The sequence below is a fragment of the Gambusia affinis genome, linkage group LG24, assembly GCF_019740435.1.
Source record: "Gambusia affinis linkage group LG24, SWU_Gaff_1.0, whole genome shotgun sequence".
NCBI classification, from domain to species: Eukaryota; Metazoa; Chordata; class Actinopteri; order Cyprinodontiformes; family Poeciliidae; genus Gambusia; species Gambusia affinis.
The window spans coordinates 7976309-7997458 of record NC_057891.1 but is presented as its reverse complement, the minus strand read 5'-3'; positions in this window follow the sequence as shown (position 1 = coordinate 7997458).

Genomic DNA, 21150 nt, shown 5'->3' with positions numbered 1-21150 from the left:
GGGAACAAGTGCATGCTAATGAGAAACATTTCTTTTTTTTTTTTTTTTGGTTGCTGGGAGATAAAAGGTGTTGCACGTCTAGGAGACACTTTAATGTGTGACAGCAATGCAAGTCAGAATAAGAAGAATTATGTCTTTCTTGTATGAAGTCAGGCACTTAAACATTAAGCATGCGAGCTCTTACTGTCCATTTACATCATACACATAAGCAGTTTTACCCAGCAAGGATTACATGTATGATATTTAGGACATGCTTCACACAGCAGTGACATTACAACCTAAAGCCACATCATATTACAACGAGGACAAAGGATGCAGTTATTTTTACTAAGAAAAACCTAAAAAGTTGGGATTTGGTATGTATCCAGCCCCATTCACTCCGAAGCCACTAAATAAAATCCAGTGCAACCCTCAAAAGTCACCAATTTAATACATATTAAATATGGCTCCATTAGGTGAGCCCTCCGTTTTCGTGGAGTTAGGGACAACAGCTCACAAATAATAAGAATCTGCAAATACTGCAAATAAAAAAACCTTAGCACTGTCTGCAACTCCAGACATAGAATAAATTAATACACTCAGTGGAAACCGTATTAGCACTACCGAACAGTCTTTCTTATCTCAAGTCTTTGGAGTTCAGCCAATCAGTGCCAAAAAAAAAAAAAAAAAATGTCGCTCCTGGATTAACTCCAGCCAATAGCATGTCAAGTAGCATTGGTTCTAGGTATTTTAGCTTCCTAAGCTGAATTTTCTTTTGAATAGGTTAGATATGTGCCATTTACAAATCTGCAAATTGGTGAATCAGAAAAGTAGCAACAAGAACCATAGTACCAATAGGGGGGCTTTGTATATTTCTCTATCAAATAATATCCTTACAGATTAAATACATGGTTGCTACGTAACGTGTATAAAAATCATCATGATGTATGAATATGGATTTCATGCAGAAACAAAACATAGGCTTGCAACAACTAATTTTGCTTTAATCATGGTTGACAGACTTAATCAGTGCATCTAGATAATACTGAAAAAAATTAAAACGCTAAATGGAAGCGTTGACTTGAGGATTTCCTGTAGAACTTTGAAAGGCTACTCATTGTGATCTGTGCGCAGGACAAAAAAAGGATCAAATTTGAATTTATAAACTGTTAGACTTAAAGCGTTTTCTTTCTGAAGGAGAGAAAAACCACGGCAGTAACTCAAATGAGGTGGAGGGAGATGGGAAAAAAAATTGAGAGGGAAACAGATGGGAATAAGAAGCTAAGAGTTGTAAAGAGCCACGGAGACGATTTGCTGTGCATCTGCTGTGGAAGAAACTGGAAGAAAAACAGGAAAAAGTCAGGGTGAAAACAAACGGAGAGGTTCCATGGGTGCAATTAGGATAGAGGGCAAAGGGAAGGAGTAGAGGAAGAGGGCTTAGAGGTTAAGATGGCTGGCCATCCAGGAAAGCAGACGTTTTTGAGACAGGCGTCTTCCTTAATGGGGTTTAACCCTGATGCATTCACATTACCATCGTAATCTCATCATTATATTTTATGTGTGTGTGCTAGTGCAGCTAACAGCTAAGCACTTGGCCCCATTAGTAAAACCTAACTGACTTACAGCCTTCTGACCACAAAGGTAACATCTGCGTTTGTCATGTAAGCAAACGCCCCATGTCGACCCACGGACACAAGCACATTTTAAAATGACATCTGGTTCCAAGTGAGTCCCCCAGCTGAAGTCTGACCTTGATAAGCACCTGGGGACGCAATATGGACTTTTCCCGATTTCTCCTTGAATGGAAATAGTCCAGGGCGAGTAATGACAAAGACAACATGGAATTTTTAGATAAATCTGCAAAAACTGCCTGTTTGACTTAATTTCCTGTCCATCTTTTTCCATTTGAGAACCATAGCTGCAGATCTAGATCTAGTGGAGCTTCACATTTGACTGCATACTGCTCCAGTGTAGGGTTTAGGGTCAAAGCCTTTAGAGCCCAACATAACCACATCGTCTGATAAAAGGATTGGGAACAATTTAGCAACCCTGGTTAGAAAACAACCTGAACAAGCTCGTCATTGTGCCTAGAATGCGGAAAGAACTCTCGCTTTAAGTATACAGGATCAGATAGATCCTGTATACTTAAAATGAACTTCAGTAGTCTCCTGCTTCCTTCCACAAGTTACCTGAAGGGATGCGATAATAAGCCCTCTACAGATCCACCAAGCATGTATATACCACACAACCAAACTCCCAGGACCTCCAGCTCAGCTGTTCGGCAAACCAGTTTCTCTACTATAATATTTGGAGTAATCTACAATTTTGTTAGATGTATTTAACCAAATGATAGCATAACTTCAGAAAGACATTTTAACCATCTTATTTGTCTTAATTGGTTCCTTTCTTTGGCTGAAAAGTGGTTTACTCCGACCGCCCAAAAAGACTCATGCCTGTTCTAACAGAGCTGAATCAAATGACTGAATTAGCTTTTACAATGACATGAATTAGCCCATATAAAGATAAGTGGGTATAGACAATGGGTGGATGGTTTCTTTATTCACTTCTACATGACATTTAAGACCTGGAAGTAACTTAAAACATTAAAATGAACAAGTGGAGCTAAGAGGACAAGGACAAGCCTCAGCTTTTATTTTCTTGTTTCTAATGTTAATTTACCAAAATAAAGTGAATCTAAATAGATTATAGTCTTTGGTACAGTTAGGACTCAGTGATTTAAAAAAATGTCACCACTTGTATCGATATAAATTATAGAGTACATATGTGTGTTTGTGTCCGATTCGCTGGAAATTTAGTTTCCCCAACACTCCTGAAAGCATCATTCCCCCCATCCCTCCCCTCATCACCTTAATTAACTCGGTGCAGTTAATTAAGGTGAGAGGTGAATGATAGCGGAGCAAATTAAGCAGCCCAACAACAAAATAGGGACTTTTAGAGATTATATGTTAATTAACTATTTATTTGCATAGGAAAGTATAAAATTTTGACTCCGGAAATTTTGACGTTTGTTCTTTTTTGTTTTTGAGTCACCTGGAGAAGGTCACAGCTTGGCGTACCTGGCGGCATAAGGACTTCAAGGTTATTTATTTTTTATTATTTAAACGACTCTGAAACGTGTTAGAGCTGCTAAATACCAACTTCAGAGTTGTTGTTTTTTATTAAGGCGGAGGAACCGTCATCATTGCTGTCAACTAAACGTGAGTAATTTGTTTATTTTTATATCTGTGCTGTTTTTTATGCTACGTCCAACTTGATGTTTAACAGTCCTTAAATATTAAGTCACATTGTGCTGTATAATGTGCGCTATATCCCGATCAAAGACGGGATATAAGGGCATATTTAGTGCTGTGTTCTATTTGTATTTATGTTTTGAGTTTTAGTGTATTTCCATTGTAAATAATTTTGTGACGTGGACATGAATTGTTGGTCACACACTACTTGCTCTGGGTATTGATTAGTTATTTGTTTACCCCCCAAAAACGCCAGTTATTTGTTTTTTTTTAGTGAGTGAACTGATTAGAAATCCATTCTACTTTTGGACAATACGGAAGGTTTTTGTGAACATCTTAAGTGGACTGTTTGGTAACAGCAATCCACTTGTTGTTGCCAAACAAGTAACAAGTTTTATTTTTGTAACTTTTATCCATATGACTGCTGCTTTTGCATTGAAATGCTTTATTAGTGCATGTTTCTTTATGTTGAGGATCTGTTACTAATGAGACATCAAGATTCACAACAACATATAGGTTTTGTAGACGTAAGCATGCCTGAGTTGTTTTGCGGCAAACTTTTTGCTTATAAAGCATGGAAAAATAATTCCTTTATCTTCATGCATGAACTTTAAGTGACCCTTTTGGTTTTAAACACTTCACCCCTATCCTTTGGAATGCTTGAGGTGAAGACCCAAACCTTGATAACATTGTGTTTTCATAAATCTTACCATTGCATGACACAAGAACCTGTTTTAATGGAACGCACCAGAGCTAAATCTGTGGAGTACCCTCTTGCTTTTAGTGCAAACAGAATGAGAGTCCAATCAGGCGGGTGACCGGAATCAACACAGACAGGGGTGGTAGAAATGAGATAAAAAGGGAGAAAAAGGCTGACAGGTGAGCAAGACAAACCCGAGGATCCATCATTATTTAGCCTTGGATATACAATATCAAATGGAGGACAGGCGACGCCTCCATATCAGCCTGTTATTATTGAAAATGACTAATATATTCTGAAGAGAGAAAAGTCAGAGTGAAAGAGAGATGGATGAGATATGGAATCGGATGGAGACTGACACTCAGTCTTTCTGAATAGCAATCCAATAACATCTCCCGAGTTTCCTTATGGCTAATCAATTGTGCCGCAGCGCAGAAACAAATCACCATATCGCAAAGTCAATAACCGTCAGTCACGGAAATACCTCGCCTCAACCGTCAGTGTTTATCAAACTCGATCCGGTCTCAGAGCAAGGATGGGGAGAAGAGTGACAATGCATGCTTGGTATGCACTGCTGTAGCTCCTTACAGTGGCCTGGGCTGCTTGTAATTTAGATAGCGATAAGGAGGCGATAGCATGGTGCTATCCACCATGCTATGACCCCAGGTGAAACCAGGCTTAACCAACGTCAAGATGGATGGAGATCTGGGTTTAGAAAGCTAAACACAACAACTTTATCAGGGAAGGAATGGGGGAGGCAGGTCGACTCACACCTTCATGACAAACAAGATACAGGCCTGCCATATTGGACATGTCTTAACCAAACTCACTGGTATTATTTACACAATCCCCGACTAGTCTGGAGGCAGAACAATCCACGGAAAACAAACATTTCACCTTTATGTGCTCTGTTGAAGGATGTTTATATTTATTGTGAGCGTCCTGGTTTGTTAGTTACCTATTAGTATGAATTCAGTTAAAAGAAACTTATTGCTTTGGAATATTTAGGTGATTTTCAATCCAAAAGTAGTTTTGAAGTGATAATTTTTATTATTATTATTATTATTATATATTTTTTTTAATGTAGAGCATAATTTAATCTCGTTTCAGCTTCCAATAAAATTTTATGTAGTTTTCACAAGTTGAAAAAAGTTCAAATTCATCGTTGGAGTTGTTTTATGACTTTCCTCCCCCCCCCTGTACACGTTTCCTATTTAATCAAGCCACCCACGTTAGTTAGTTTCAGTGCCATTTTCCCAGCTCACTTTAAATTATAACTGAAAATAAGAAAAATAATTTTATCTCTATAAAATGTGACCCAGCGACAGACCAGCTGGAAGAAGTAGCATTAGGAGAAGCCAGACCTGGCCGGATGCCTCACTGACCTCACTGTGGCTATGGCTCTATGGTTTCATATTAATTACACAGGGAAAAATTGTCAAGTATTTTATAGCAAGATGATGGGAAAACATTTTACTTGTCTTTTTTCCCCTCTGTATTGAAAGTATTCTGCTGCTGAAGTGGAACCTTATAACTTAAAAGTAAGAAATTGCTACTTTTAGCACCACTTGGGCAATTATAAGTTTAAATAAATGTGCCAATTTGCTACAAAATTGGCACATTCTTAGTCTTCAATAAGACTTGTGGCCAAAATTGAATTGTAAAAGGATAATTGTTCTGGTGAATGAAATTAATAGTAGTTCTCATGGATGACGATCAGTATATTTCATTTGAATTTTTGATTTTGACTATTTGCGTCTCAATATTTGCAGATTTCTGTTCATGTATTTTTTCTGTGAAATATAATTTCAAATTATTTTTCGGAAAATTTTAATATTTGTTCTTTTTTTTTTTTTTTTCCTTTTTGTAGAGCATATTTAAAATATTCCAAAGAAAATGCAGCAGGAAGTGTTGAATGTCACTATTACCAGATTTTAAAGACATCTGAGTAACAGTGAAACTTATCATCACTCCTCATGGCAGCACTATGATCAGCAGATTTATATGTATAATCTTCTAAATATACACATTAAATCCAATGAGAGTAGTCTGATATCTGTCAATTTATGTCTTTGAGATGATTTCAGTAGCTGAGCTGTGATCTGGACGCCTCTCTGTTAGCTTGGCTGGGTCTAGTTGGTTTTGGTGTGTGTGCACACCATCTGTACGCCGCGGACAGTGTGTGGGTTTTATGGTGATGAGCCCAGTCGAAAATCAGATGTGGTTCAGTGCCGGCTTAACCCAAAGGCCATCTTTGAGAAGAATAATGTCACACGTGTGAAGAAAGTTCTTCTCAAAAGTCAGTTTGATCTGGAAACGGAGAAAGTATCACCTAATTAGCTGAACATTTCTACTGCTTAAAATACATGATTGGAGAAGTCTTTCAAAAAGTACTGTACTTCTTTTCTTTTTATCTCCTGCTTTGACTATAATATAAAGAGATGATAATAATAAAAAAAACCCTCTTACCATCTCTGCCTGCCATCTCTGTTTCCTTTGAAAACCAAACAGTGGCATGTTTGACGTTATAAATGCTGCTTTAAAATACTTTTACAGAGAAGGGGAAGACAGTGAACCCTCTTTTTTTGCAAATGATAGGCAAAATCCATGAAGTAGTTACTTTTATATTTTACAATTATTATACAGCATAATTACTCGACATTAAAACCAAAGAACAAAGCCTGTTTTCAGGCCTAAGCATTTTTTAAACACCTGGGGTTCAGGTGTGTGTTTTTCGAGAGAAGAACATAGTTATTGGTAGTTGTTGCTGCTCTTTTTTTCTTCTGGGCAAAAATATTTGTCAAGATTTGCCAAGCTGTATTGCGTATATTTAAATACCGTAATGTTATTGGCACACAGGTAGAGAAGAAGCTCAGAGCCTGTTTAGCCAATCAGGACGCGGAACACAATGAAAGGTGAATTGCGTTATAGCGAGGGTTTGCTCTACTGAAATATTATCTGCAGAAAGCATGGTTTCAAATTTCTCAGCTTCCTGTTTACGATTTTCCAATGGTAACGCCAAAATAACTGCAGAACAGTCAGTGTATTAGGAAGGTCTTTTGTGCAACACAAAAATTTCAAACAAAAAATGGCTTTTGTGAAAGAGAAAAATCTACCGATCAAATGATTTGACTACCCTTCCCGAGCCCTTTTCTGTCAATTAAGAGTAATTTTCCTCTGCAGATCCACCTCCTGGACTTTGTCAAGCTGTGTCTAAATAGCCCAAAGCCACCAGCCAACACAAGGAGCTGTCAGTAATAACAGGACCAGCTGCCAGTCAACTGGAAGCAGCCTTTCAAGCGCAGTGAGCAGAGAGCAAGATACTGCAAAAACTATAGAGCTCTATATTTAGGAATAAAGTCAGTGGGATCCAATGACCCGTAAGAAGTTGGGGCATCCAACAACAAGCTTCTTGATCCCAAGAGGGAACACTGTTTTAGAAGAGTAAATCAAAGCAATATGGAGTAGGTGGAACATTTGTTGCTCTATTTTTTTGTTCTTGTGACTTTCAAAGGCTGTCAAAGATTTTAGTACATAAGCTTTAAGTAAGAATGAAAAAAATAAGTTGGATCTTTTTCAGAAAATCAACATCCCATCCTAAAGAAAACATATAAACCACAGAATGGTGTTACATTAAAATGTCATCCAAATTTAACAGGCAAAAAATTCCAATGATATTTCTTAATCTCAGTACGCCATGCAAACGCTCTGTCCACATCGATGAAGATTAACTCACTTCTGAATGACAAAATCTTAGATGAGCTGCTTTGGCAGAGGAATCTGACCCGTTTTCCGATTCAGCTAATAATTACTGAACACATATGAAGTATTAAACACTCCACCAAACATGAGTGTTTAATCCTTTATTGGCCTGTGGAATAAAAAAATAAAAATATCGGTGTTAGTTTAATAAAACCTTTTTGCTCAATTACTGTTTCATGTTGTTAGTGATCTTTTAATAAATTGAATTTTACTGGATTTTGACCCTAGAAGAATAGTCCTCTAACACACAGGCCAGCAGGGACCTCAGTGACGGGTTCTCGTTAGTCAAACGATCATGAAATATCGGTCTCACATGAGAGTTAAATTTCAAGTCTCGTGATTAATTCGACCACTGCTCTGCTTCCTGCCCCCTACTGTGAACTTCTATCAGACAATTACACGCCTTTGTTTTTTTTTTTTATGGTTTTCTAGTGCATCACTTTAAAGAACACCTTGGGCCTCCTGCTGTGAGCTCGGAGCTATAAACCTTGATCACCTTTCAGACTCTGTAGTAACAGGGTTGTTTATGACCCTAAAACGTCATTAAATTTCTACAATGAGCGTTTCTCTTTGTAGTGAATTTCAAAGGATATAATTGTTGAACCAGTCTCACTGATTTAGAAAAAAAACAAACTGTCGCAACTTGTCAATAACACATAATAAAAAGGTAAGATTTTTAAAAAATTATATAAAAAAAACAGGATGGAAGATGAATTGTTTAGTAAACCTTGTTGAGGAAAAATACCACCCAATACAAATCCATGTCAAATAGCGACTGACGAACTAAAACAAGACACAAACTTCTAATTCACAAGAATTATTCATCTTGAATCCTATTTATTGAGGAGAGGTTAATAAAAATATGACCACTATTCTAGTAATAAGATATCAAAGTTATTATTAATCTGATGTTGTGGGAATTGGTATTTCAACAATAATTTGGTCTTTTCTGACCTAGTTTATAGAATATTTGATCTAAGTTAACATTTTGCTTTTATTGTACTAATTTGCATGAGACGGTGTGAGACAAACAACATAAGGAACATGAGGAAGAAGGAAAGAGAACAATCATATTTCAAGAAGGGCAGCAGGAAGGAGAGAGAAACTGTCATCTTTGCCGTAATGGGAGGAAAGGGAGCTTTTCCTGATTGGAGTCGCCATGGCAATGGTTGGCACCTAGTATACGGGTACATGATTGTGTTTTGTGTGATGGGCTTTTGTGTAAGTGCTTCTCAGCATCTGGAAATGTTTGTTGGAGTGTGTGTCTGTGCGTGTGCGTAGCTGAAGGTTGAAATGGGCGATCTGTTCGTGCGATTACCAGTGTTGTGAAAAATGAGGCAAATGAGGAGGTGGGGAGCAGAACGGCTGCTGAACACAAAACCATAAAAAAAAAATAATAATTTATGTAAGAGAAAGGGTAGTATGATGTTGAACAGTGATGGAAAGTTATAGTGGCATCGTCTTAATTCATCAAGCAATTTTAAAGAATTTTTATGACATCCACAAAAAAAATAAACACAATAAATCACGTTTTCTTTAACTGGACGACTTATCTTGAAATTAAATCCACCAAAAACCTTCTAAAATTACTTAGAACCCCAACTTGTTCTTGTCTTACCTTTAGTGGTTTGAGTTTAAATGTTAGGTCAATACAGGGTTACTGCTGAGACATTGAAGGATTTTAAAAAACTCTAAAATGTCAAAATCTTTATATCAGAGCTTGAATTTGTTGGCTTAAGTTTGTTTGTATTGGTTCTTGCTGCTTTGATTGTTCAGACTTTCTATGTATTGCAGCTGAAGTCAAATTCCTTGTTTATGTTCACAACTTGGTCATTAAAACTGATTCTGCATAACAAGAGAGCACAAACAACTTAAAGCTATGCTAATGATCTAACTTGTTGACATAAATGATGACCGTTGTCTTCGGCCAGAAGCATCATACATCTTCAGTCTAAAGCTGCTTTCGCGCATCAAATCCAATTTTATTTCATCTCATCAAGATTTCTGGGGGAAATACTGCATATTGTTTGTATATTTTTTGTATAATATACGACATAAATCTAAAATCTGGCCATAATGCTGTGCAGACTGTCATTGTGACAAACAATTCAATCACATTCAGAGTTTGGTTGATTCACCGACTACCTGACAACAATACACACCAACAGGTAATGATGACTGCAGCCAAACTCATTATTTTCAGCCCCAGGTTTCTGGGTGGTTACCATTTAAAGGTCGTGACAGTAGCTTCTAAGTGACTTCGGGGGTCAGCGGCTTGTTTGTCCAAAAGCACCTTGCATGTCCTGCTCATTATTAATAATAACCGCCGTGCTGCAGGATGTCACGGCCTGCTCGAGGTCAATGTGCTTTTCTTTTTTAGCGAGTCGGGCTTCAGAGCTCATGATGGTTTGCCTTGTGGCTACAAACCCATACAGCTGCAAAATGATGGATGTGTTGGGTCTAATAGCTAGGCTACTGTAAAACTGTTTCTAAAAGGATTATTGTTCGACCCTGAGAGGTTTGTGTTTTCTACTGATGTTTTTGCTTCAAACTTTAACACGGGTCTCCTGTCAGCCCACAGCAATGGGTTCTGGATTCTGTAAATTTACTTGTAAAAATATTTTTGAATTGCTTCCTTGATTTTCTTAATCCTTTTTATTTATTTACTAATTAAATAAAAGAGTTTTCCCCTTGAGATAATACACCTAGACAATCCTAGACCATAAGCTGGTCCACTATGGCCTGGGACAGACAGGTGTATAATGACAGCTATTTATAGGCAACTTATTTATGAAGGGAATGCCAGCAAGGTTATTTATAAAGGGAATGCCAGACACAAAGGCAATTCAAAGAGCTTTTTATAAGGTATAAACAGTAATGCACCATATTCCTTCAAGACACAAGGAACAAAAATGTTAACACAAAATCTAACTCAACCCAAATCAGACCTGACGGTGGATATTTTACTTTAAAATTTGTTATAATACTGAAAACACCTTTCTGCCTGTTGGTAGAAAATGTCCTCTGGCAGACAGATTCTTTCTACCAAAAGATGTCAGCTAAAAAAGTACGAGGAGCAAAATGGTCAGCGAGTGAAATTACCGGTAACTGTGTGATGTGGCCTTTAAAATATATCTTCAATGTAAACCAAAATCTAGTTATTGTCAACATAAAAATAATAATTCTGACATTCAAGTAATATTTTCTAACTTAAGATATCTTGGGTGCTACTGGCATAAATACAGATTATTTTTGAGACTAGTACATTGAATGGAAGAAGACTGATGATTAAGCCTGGTGGAACTTCACAACAGATTATTGTAGATTAGGACGCTCAGATTTTTGCCTCTGCTTTGTCTGACTTCTCTTGATTTCATGCTTAAAATGCTATTTTCTTCCTCTGGTTTCTATTGTGTTTTCCTTACCGGTCTTGGTTTATCACATGAAGTCTGTAGTCTAAATCATGCCTTCTGTGTGTAAACTTTGCGTTTCTAAACTAATTTCATATCTTTAATTGGTTTTAATAGCTACAGGTTGATTATGGAAGTTCAGCAAACTTTGTGGTTTTGCAGTGTGTCAGATCCTTGCATCAGGTTGGTTTGAGCTCTCACTTCCCGTTGAGTAAAATCCAACTATCAGCCCAAGCCGACTGTCATTTCACTTTGACTTCAAAACCTCAGCTGCTGCAGGAAAGCACTCGTGTTCATAAATCATTCACTTGTTACTCTGCAACCTAGATTTTAGGAATAGACAAACGCATCCCTGTCCACAGCTTCCTATCCCATATTACATCCATCTTCTACGCAAGTGTGACAGGAAGTCCCAGCGTGACTTTCAATCATAGCGAATGTCAGTCTCTCTGAGGTTGACGAAAGGGGTTTGCTTCTATGAAACCATGACGGGCTTTTCATGATCGTTTCAGTCCTGTGATAATTAGGCTGAAGCTGGAAAAGCACGAAGAACAGTGATGCCATTCCAGTGTTTGTGTGTGAGGGTGGAACTGAGCTGATCCACAATAGACAATGAACTGACAACTGCCATTGCTGCTGCACATGTTCAGTCGAGAAAGTTGGCCGAAGTGTGAGGGAGTGCAGCCAAGTTTCTGGCCGGTGATATCAGATTTCATGCTGTCATTTCACTCATCTGTGTTGTCTGTTTAAAAATAAAAACACCTGACTGACCAAATCAAAAACAGTTCGAAGCAGCGATAATGTTATGTGCAAAACATTTCTAGGAGCTGGGCTTGTGTAGGAGGGAGGTGTGAAACCGGCATAAAGAAACTAGTGTGCACAAATGGAACAAAGTGTACTTGTGAATGCTGATGCTGGCACATAACGTTGCTGCACTTATTCAGTTATTCTTCCTCTGTGGTGGAAACAAACTGCAAAGTCAGGCTGCTTTCCCTCTCCTGAAACATTAGCAAGCGGAAGCGCTGAAAGTTTAGAAATGTTTGCAACATTTGTTTTATAATGTTGAATTCTTGTTTTAACAAAATATCCATAAACCAACATACCCAACACTTTTTTTTAATAAACAGAAAACATTCCTGACTACTGTCAGGTGAATTATTAGTAATGAGACACCCATTGAAAGCTGAGGTTGTTTCTTGTCATTTAGATGCTATTAAATTACTTTTCATAAACAACATATTGGATATAAACATGTGACTATGCCTTTTAAAAGTAAATTTTGTTAGGTTATCCTAATGTTTTAAATCAGAATAAAATTATTTTATATAAATAAATAGATGTTTAACGAAATGTCAGATTTGTTCAGTACGTTTATTAAAAATCTTCTTGATATGCCTCTGTGTGCTTGAGATTTCCTTGTGGAGAGATAACGTTTTTTTAATGATTTGGCAAGCTTCCAGATGCACAATTTCACCACAACTATACAAGCAACTGCACGCTTCTGAACATTTGACAGCGTCTGCTGATTTCTCTACCGAAGTGCTAAAAGCGGGAATGCCATCAGTGTGGGCCACACGGTCTTCAGCCATTATCTTAGCAACGCCATCTTGACACAAACATTTTGGAGGCAATTAAAGATTATATGCGTGTATGCGCGTGTGTGAATGTGTGTGCAGCTGTCGAACAGCAATTACTGTGACAATTTCTTCCATGTGGCACTGGACGGCTCATTTTCATATCAGAGGAAGCTGCTATTTTTTCTGTTTTATTAATGTGTTGTCAGAGGGAGGTGTGCGGCGCTTGTGCATGTATTTAACGGAACAAAAGACTTGAAATTACAAATGGGTAAACGGGGGGGAAAAAAAAGAGACGTGTATGGAGATGATACAAGATGCAAAACCATGACTAGATATATTAAAATGTTTTACATATTTTAAAATAGACATTTTAAAAGATATTAAAATGTCTTCTAATATATCCGCTGCATTCTGGGTTTTATTACTCACAGGCCAGACTTATTGTTTAATTATACTGCTTTATGAAAAGAAGCAAATACAAAACAGAGCCCAGAAGAGCAAATGAAGTGATTTCATCATTAAGGGGAGCGTGGTTTGTGGCTGTGTGTGGGTTAAACAGGAAATGGGGTTTACATTATTGTGTCTTTACAAGTGTGACGGCATGTGAAGCAAGTCAGCTGCAGTGTTTGTGGTTGACCATAATTGAAAAGGGCCATGCTTCTCAGCATTTTTTAAATGTGTGTGATATGCAAATAGATAATGTTCTGTTCTTTGACAATGTAAACTTTATTATTGTTATATACGTCATCTAAGTATTCACTTGGTAAATGGACAGACTGAACTTATATAGCACTTTTCCAGTCATTTTGGCCACTCAAAGCGCTTTACACTAGAGTCACATTCACCCATTCATACACCGATACGCAGATCGGTAGGCAATTTGGGGTTAAGCGCCTTGTCCAGAGGCACATCGACATGTGGCAGGAGGAAGCTGGAATCAAACCTACAACCTTCCGATTGCATGACGACTACCATAGAGCCACAGTCGCCCACTTATATAAGATTACTTCACTTCTGGGTCTCTAAGATAAGATGTGCAAAACTGAAATTCGGTTATACAACATGTTTGTCTCGTTGTTCATGCGCTCACGGCGTGTCCGTTTCTGATTGGCCACAGGACACAACCTGGTTACGTACTGGCCGCATGGGCAGGAGATGGATAGGAGTGGCAAGTCATTGATTGGCTGGGTGCCTCGTCTTGGTATGTGGAAGAGATTAATAAAAGATAGAGGATTTTCCAGTGTAAGCAGAGTCCGCTGTAGGTTGCGTTCTACAAATCAGGTTGCTTTATTTTATTATTTTTGGTTTTTGTTTTTAAACGAAGGGGAAAAAACTGGTTTCATTCAGTCTGGGCTCTTGTTGCATTCTGTTTTCAAAACACATTTCCTTGAACTGATTCAGAGAAGCTGCGTTTATTCATCACATCCAAAGCTTTAAGATAATTTAATGAGAAGAAGCAGGAATAATTATTTGGACGCAATGACAACAACTTTCAAAAAGCACGAAGGAACATTCTCTGAATCATGTGCTGTAACGCTAATAATGACTCCAACCTGCTTTCATTTCCTGCCAGCAGTCATTTCATCAGAGCAGGGCCAGTTTTTTCCAGATGACGTAAATGTCAGTTTGGAGGGAAAAAGTGAAAACGCTGCAAATACAATTAAAGCCGGAAAGTTCTAAAAAAGCCTGGGTGCCTTTTACATTGTGATTACATCTGGGTGTGAGTGAGATCACATTATTTTTGACGGGGGTGTCTGTGTGTCAGACGGGGGGCCTTAATTGACACTCGGTGCTGCACCAGACCGGCCATTATGGAGCTGAATCTTGATCTAATCCACAGAGTTAGTGGCCTTAAATAGATAATGCTCCTGTAGCAGGTCACAGTCGCTGGGGAGGCTCAACATATGCTCAGTGTGTGTGCATGTGTGTGTCCAGGAGAAGACAGCTGAAACCCAGCCAAAGACAGAGCAGCATGCCTATAACATGAGCAGCAAACTTTCCAGAGAAACTGAGACCCCCAGCTGGTCTCTGCAGAGAGCCGTAACTTTAACACCGCAGCAGTCCACTAATACAAACCGACACTGTGGATCCAAGAGGATCCGCCGTGACAGGATCCGAGGATGATGAAACCAGAGCTCACGGCGCAGAAAGCTAGCAAAGGAGACAAGAGACTGACGAGCAAACAGACGGAGGAACCCGCAGGGTGGACGGATGAAAACAAAACAAGCGGGAGAAAAGCCGGGAGCAACCGTAAAAGGAACAGGGAAAATATGCATCAAGTGTTGGAGAAACTGCCAGAAAACACAGAGAGGAGGAAATACCCAAGGTGCTCCAAATTGGAGCTGGGGCATTAGAACGGCTTGTCAATCACAGGTGGGCAGAGGTTCAGCTGATATACACACCGATGAGTCAATTACAGACCAGCGAGGCAGAATGTCACGGCCGCACGGACACTAAACCGAAGGCTTAACCTCCTCACACCACATCAATATGCCTCTGTGGAGCTGGGGAGAGGAGGAGGAGGAGGAGGAAGTGAGGTTTGGAGGCTGCTGGACACCAAAATCACATAATCCACCTGTCATGTTGGGTAAAAAATGCACTTAAATTGTGTCTTCCAGCTACTTTGGGCAACAAAGGCTCAATATTTCAATGCATTCTCAATATTTAAAAATGTAAATATTGAGAATACATTGGATTATTTCAACAATATTACAAACACTGATTGTTTTTTAAGTTAGTCTGTTTTTTGACAATAATAAAAACCTGACTCCTGGGTTTTGATTTAGTAGTTGTAGGCCGTTTTAGATGTGAACGCCCTCAACTATTCACAATTCTCCCAAGGTTGTGATTATCAAATCTACCTCACGTTTTTCCTTCCACTCAACTTTCTATTAATATGCTTGAATGCAGCACTCTGAACAGCCACAATGACCTTTTTAAATAAGGAAATTATATTTCCTTATGCTTATGTTGAACACAAAGCATTATTAGTCAGAATTATAAGTGAATAAATCATCAGTAAATTCAAGGGCTTTTATAATATAAAAATATCTAAAGCACAAAACAGCAAAATTTTAAATTATATGTACAGAACCTTTACATTAAAAATATGTAGGATTAATAAAAAGACACAGATGAGGAACAACAAGGTTGTCTTTTATGCCCTGCATGAAAAGTGTGTTAGAGTAGTGAAATAGAAATCTTTCTTCAATGACAATAATCCCGTCTATTTAAGCACGGCCACTGACAGAAACATTACATTAAAGTCATTAGAGCTGGTCCAGGAATTCGCAGATTCATCTGTTATCAGTGTTTTGTTTGACAAGCTGCTTGTCTGAGATGTGAACACAATGGCAGCAAGCGATGAGAAAATGTGTTGACAGAACTCAAGTGTTATTAAGTGACTCTCAACAGCTGGTCCCGTCATCTGTGCTGAAGGTTTTATGATCCTGATGAAGAGAAACAAGACATTCCACTTTCTAGTTAAACACAGGATTCAAATCCGACTGAGTAAAAGAATTCACGCCAATTTAATTTGCACTTTTTCCACATTATGAACCCTGACTTAACCCCAGAAGAGCCGCTTGTGGCTCTAGAGCCTCATGTTGTAGACCCTGTTTTAAAACTAAAAAGAAACAGATTAAATTTCTATCAATTTAATCCGTTAATCCAAAAAGTAGTCACCAGATTAGACCTAGAATGTATTGCTAAGTCAGCAGCAAGGGCTGAACTTTTCACAGGCTGATTTTTAGCAATAAAATGTTTATTTTCTTATTTAAACAATTGATTCATTTACTTGCCTATTTTAATGCATTTCTAATATTGTGCAAAAAGTGCCTAAATAAAAAATGTTCACAGAATGTGCTAGGTTATTGCCCAACTAATTGTCAGAATATTTGATTACTAAAATAACAGCTCTTGTTGAATTATTAATAAGAACAGGCTTAAATGTCACTTTGTAATACTTTTGCAAAGTACAGTGGGCGTCCTTCAGGTGCTTTTCTGCTCCCCATTTAGATGAAAAGTGACAAAACTTTAAAGTGAGTTAAAATGAAACAGCTTCACGGTTGGATAAATAAAGTTTCTCATGCAGTCTGCAAAAGAGCACAGATAAGGCCGAACTTGTCCTCAGTGACACTCTGAGGCCTTCGTCCCTTCAGGGCATCTCAACAATTCATATGTTTCTTTCACTGCCGTGGAAAAATTGCCCCCCAGTTTGTGTGAAGCCAGCGCCGGGGCTAACAAAGTCCACTGTGTTCCTCTTTAACACATGATTCGGAGCAAACCCCCCACCAACCCCACCAGCTCTGTCCTCGTCCCTGTGAAGTGGGGTGGGCTGAGATAAGGCGCGTAGGGAAAACACTCCCTCAGGGAGAGGAAGGGGGGGCAGGTCACATATCTCTGCTGTTTACAGGGGAAATCATGAACTTGTTGGAACGACTGCGGTCGGTTTACTCAGCGGATAGTTTTATCTTGGCTTGTGAGGAAAGGATCAAGGGAGGAGCAGGAAAGCAAGGCTGTGAGCAAAAGGTCACCAAAGTGGGGCTTTCAGATGTTTTGCCCCCTGCAGGACAGAGGTGGAATAAGTGCTTCTGCAGTCAGCATAAAAAGGGAATCACAGGGAAAAAAAAATCTAATTTCACTGCATCTACTTTATCTCCAGTGGAGTTTTATCTTTCCAATTTATGAGAAAAAAAAATGGCTGCGTGTTTGTGTGTGTGTTCTGACTTTCTCCCTATCACGGAGCTTATCTCTGGATTGCTAAGAATTGGGAGAGAGGAATGACAGAATGGAAAGAGGAGACAGAAGAGTGTGGTGGAGAGAATCGCAGCCGGAGGAATGGAAAGTCAGGCTGCGGAGTGAGAAGGGCAGGCAGTTGGTAAGTTGTGTCAGTTTGACTGTTGTGTCTGGAAAAGCAGGCATAATGAAGGAGAGGGAACATTAAAATGACTGGGTAAAAGTCCCCATTAAGTCTTTTTCTCTCTGGATCGGATGACACAGCCGGAAAAGAAGCCCCAAACTGTCTCAGCAAGCTGACGATAAACAATTACACACACACACACAAAAAAAGAAAAATAATTGTGTCAGATGTTTTCTGTATCCACAGAATGCAGCAAGAACTTTTTGCTGCAGGGGAAAGCGTCAAAACACTCTGCTTTAAAGGAGAATATGACTTAAAGATGGAAACCCAGATGTACTAACTGGTCAAAATGCACGTATACGAAGAGAGAACGAGAAAGCAAATTTATCTGCACTGCAAAAGCTTCTCAATTAGCCACTAATTGCTTCGCCTTAACGAGCAGGACATTTCTTCCCGCTAATGAAGCTGGTGGCAGGCAGAGAGAAATTGCGTGTGCGGGTGTGTGTGTGCGTGTGTGTGTGTGTGTGTTTTCGAAACGACAGAAAGCGAAGAGAGACACAGCGGAGATCTAATGGAGTCGGGTCGGCAGCTCATTTTCAGCGAGCTGTTTGGCATTCTCTGGAAGGAATGTGTGGATGGATTACACTGCTGGCTGCTACAGTGACTTTCCAATCAGGCTCCACTTTGTCTTCACCCCCCGATTTAATCCACGCCGGAATGGCGGCCGCAGCAAAATGAAAACGAGGCCGGAAGTCAGGTGTCCTGTCTGTTTGTTACAGCTCTGTGGATTAATGTGAGATTTGAGAAATTAAGCTGCAGTCGGTGTGAAAATTAAGTCTGTGCAGTGGAGTGATTTGCGCTGCTTATTGATATGCACAGAGCAGCTTTCTGAGTGCAAATGGAAACTTATGCAGTAGTTTAACTCAAGCAGAAGTGCAAAACAGAAATGGGCAGAAACTATGCCATACATTTCTAATTAAAACATGTTGACATATTGCAGGTTGCAGATTGTGCTTTTAGCATCTCAGAATCGATGTGAGGGATGAATTCTTAACCTTTGCATTTAGCGATCTGCCACATTAAAAGAACAGCGGGATTTCTGGAGATTTTCTCAGGAATGACATTTGATTTTTAAGCAATACCAAGATTAATCTACACTTAAGATTGCAAGAAATTTAAAAAGCTGTACATCTGTGTTCAGATTGAAATTGAGATTTTTGTCAATAAACATTCAAGGTGGATCTGGCGTGACGCAATAAAGAAACTCACATCCATTGTTGAGTAAGGTGAAGGATCTGTGATTCTGTTGGCCTGTTTCTCTTTAAAACCTTGAAATGGTAGTTATTAGATCTTTCAGCAGGTTGATACAGAACGTGTAGCTTGATTTACCACACTTTGCTGATTTATGATCTTTCTCATACTATTTCAATGTCAGGCATTTAGGGGTCCAGTCATTCTGTAGATTTCTGACTTGTGCAGCAGCGTTAAACCAGAACATATCTACACGCAGCAGATTTATGCTCTTCATGGTCATAAACAACTACGGCCGTTTGTCTCGAGAATTGCTTTTGACACACGGATCTATCAGCAAAGAAAATATGGCTAATTGAAAAGTAATGACGTCTCATAACTTCAGGTTTCAGCTGCTTTTGGGAAATCACCTGAGATCCCCCACAGATGGCCGTGACTGCTATACATCACGCTCCGTTCTCCGTCTCTGAGAAGCCAAGCAGTCTCTGATTTCTCCTGGGTCGTTGCGGCGCTCCGTCTCAGCCAAGCGGCGAGGCTAACAGGGACGGGTAACATATTACCTCCATCTTCTCCCTCCGCCATTTCGAAGCAACCCAACACCCCTGACACCGAACTCAACCCCAGCAGCTCTGGATGGCCAAGCAAAACACCTGGCATCTGTGTGAGAAGGGCGCCAGCTTCACAGCGACTGCCAGGCGGTCAGCTGAGGCCCTCTGCCACACTAGAAAACATGCGTGAGTGCTTGTAGGGATGTGCGTACAGTTCGAGTTTGCTGGACCTGAAACAGGTGGGAATGCGATAAAGACAGTAAGAGGATGTGTTGGGGTAAGAATTTAATATACAGGCAGTGACAGACGGCTCAGTCCGGACACTCGAAACATTTATAACTTAATGTCCATGTGGTTAGCCACTCTGATGTGGGTTTACTCTCATGCATGCCAACTTTGGGGCATGTCATTGTATTTGGTACCTCTGTCCGTTCCCAGCTGAATGCCTTCAATCCCTGGCGGACGTTTTTTATGTGTCAAAGGCCAAGGCTGGTGCCGAGAGGCTGATGGATGGGTTCAAGAGGTCACAGACTTCAGCTGTTGTTGGCCACATCACGACCCACAGAGCTACACCAATGGTGACCTGAGTGAGCTGCTTTTTTTGTTGTTGGTAGTTTTCATTGTTGGAACTCTAGGACAGCTCAAATACTGGGAAAAGATGGAGACAGATGGAGGAGTCTGGCTGCACCTTGCACTGTATTTACAACAGCTGTTGCTTTCTGTGTCTGTTTATTTAAAATTGACCACAAAGCTTCTAAGACAGTGAATCGTAGCGCCGCTTATGAAACTGAACTAGCCGCAAAGCTAGACAATTAGCTGGCATTTACAAAGGAGCAAATCCAGGATTGCCATTTATCTTCCTTCTTTCACCTTATTATTATTCTTATTCTCATTATTATTATTAATTATTATTACTGTCCAGGATCTCAGGAGTACATTGACCCTCCTGAGAGGGCTAAATTTTTTCTACTCTCCTCAAAGCGACATAAAAGCATCTCATTGTTGCTACGACAATATCATCAGCTCCAAAAGCGGGCTGTTGTGCCAGGAGCTGCGGCCACGTTGTCATGGTGATGGCCGGCGTGTAAAAGACGGCGGCTGGTGGCTGAGGCTGCACTGTGTGGGGGCGAGCAAACGGCTCATCCAGAAAGCGGCGTTGCTTTAAGGATAAATACGGCCCAAATTAACGCCGCTGCTGTATCAACCCTGCAGCAGAGGGAGAAAAGAAAAAGACACCGAGTCAAAGTGAATGTTTTAAACACGCCGCAAGGTGAAACCGAGCAAGAAAATTGCAGAGGATATGAAATTATTTCCAATATCAGCCCGAGTGTGGAAATTCAATTTCACAGTCCATGAACAATATCAAACAAACACACTGGCTGAAAGCGCACACTCCAGCTTGAGTGATACTGCATCAAAAGGCTACACAGCAGACATAAACGCGAATGAGGTGGGTGAAGGGCAGGCTAACAGCTAATGGTAATCCATATTTGGGGCAATCTCCATATTCAGGTCATTTGAACTCCACATTAGCCACCAGCTACTCCCTCAAAAGGGAAAAAAAAGAGAAATGGACCTGCTTCCTAATGAACTGCATAATTAAATAAAGATCTTTGCTCATCCTGCGCCGACTAAACCTGAGAGCACGACTCCTTAATGAGGGCCGAATTGAAACAAACGGCAGCAGGTGAAGGACGAAAGGACAGCGGCGTAATGGTGGAACGCGCCTTTAATGAAGAAGCTGGAAGCAAATGGAGGTCAAAGTGGGCGATCACACTCCAGGATCTGCTCAGTCTTTTCAAGGTCCTGTG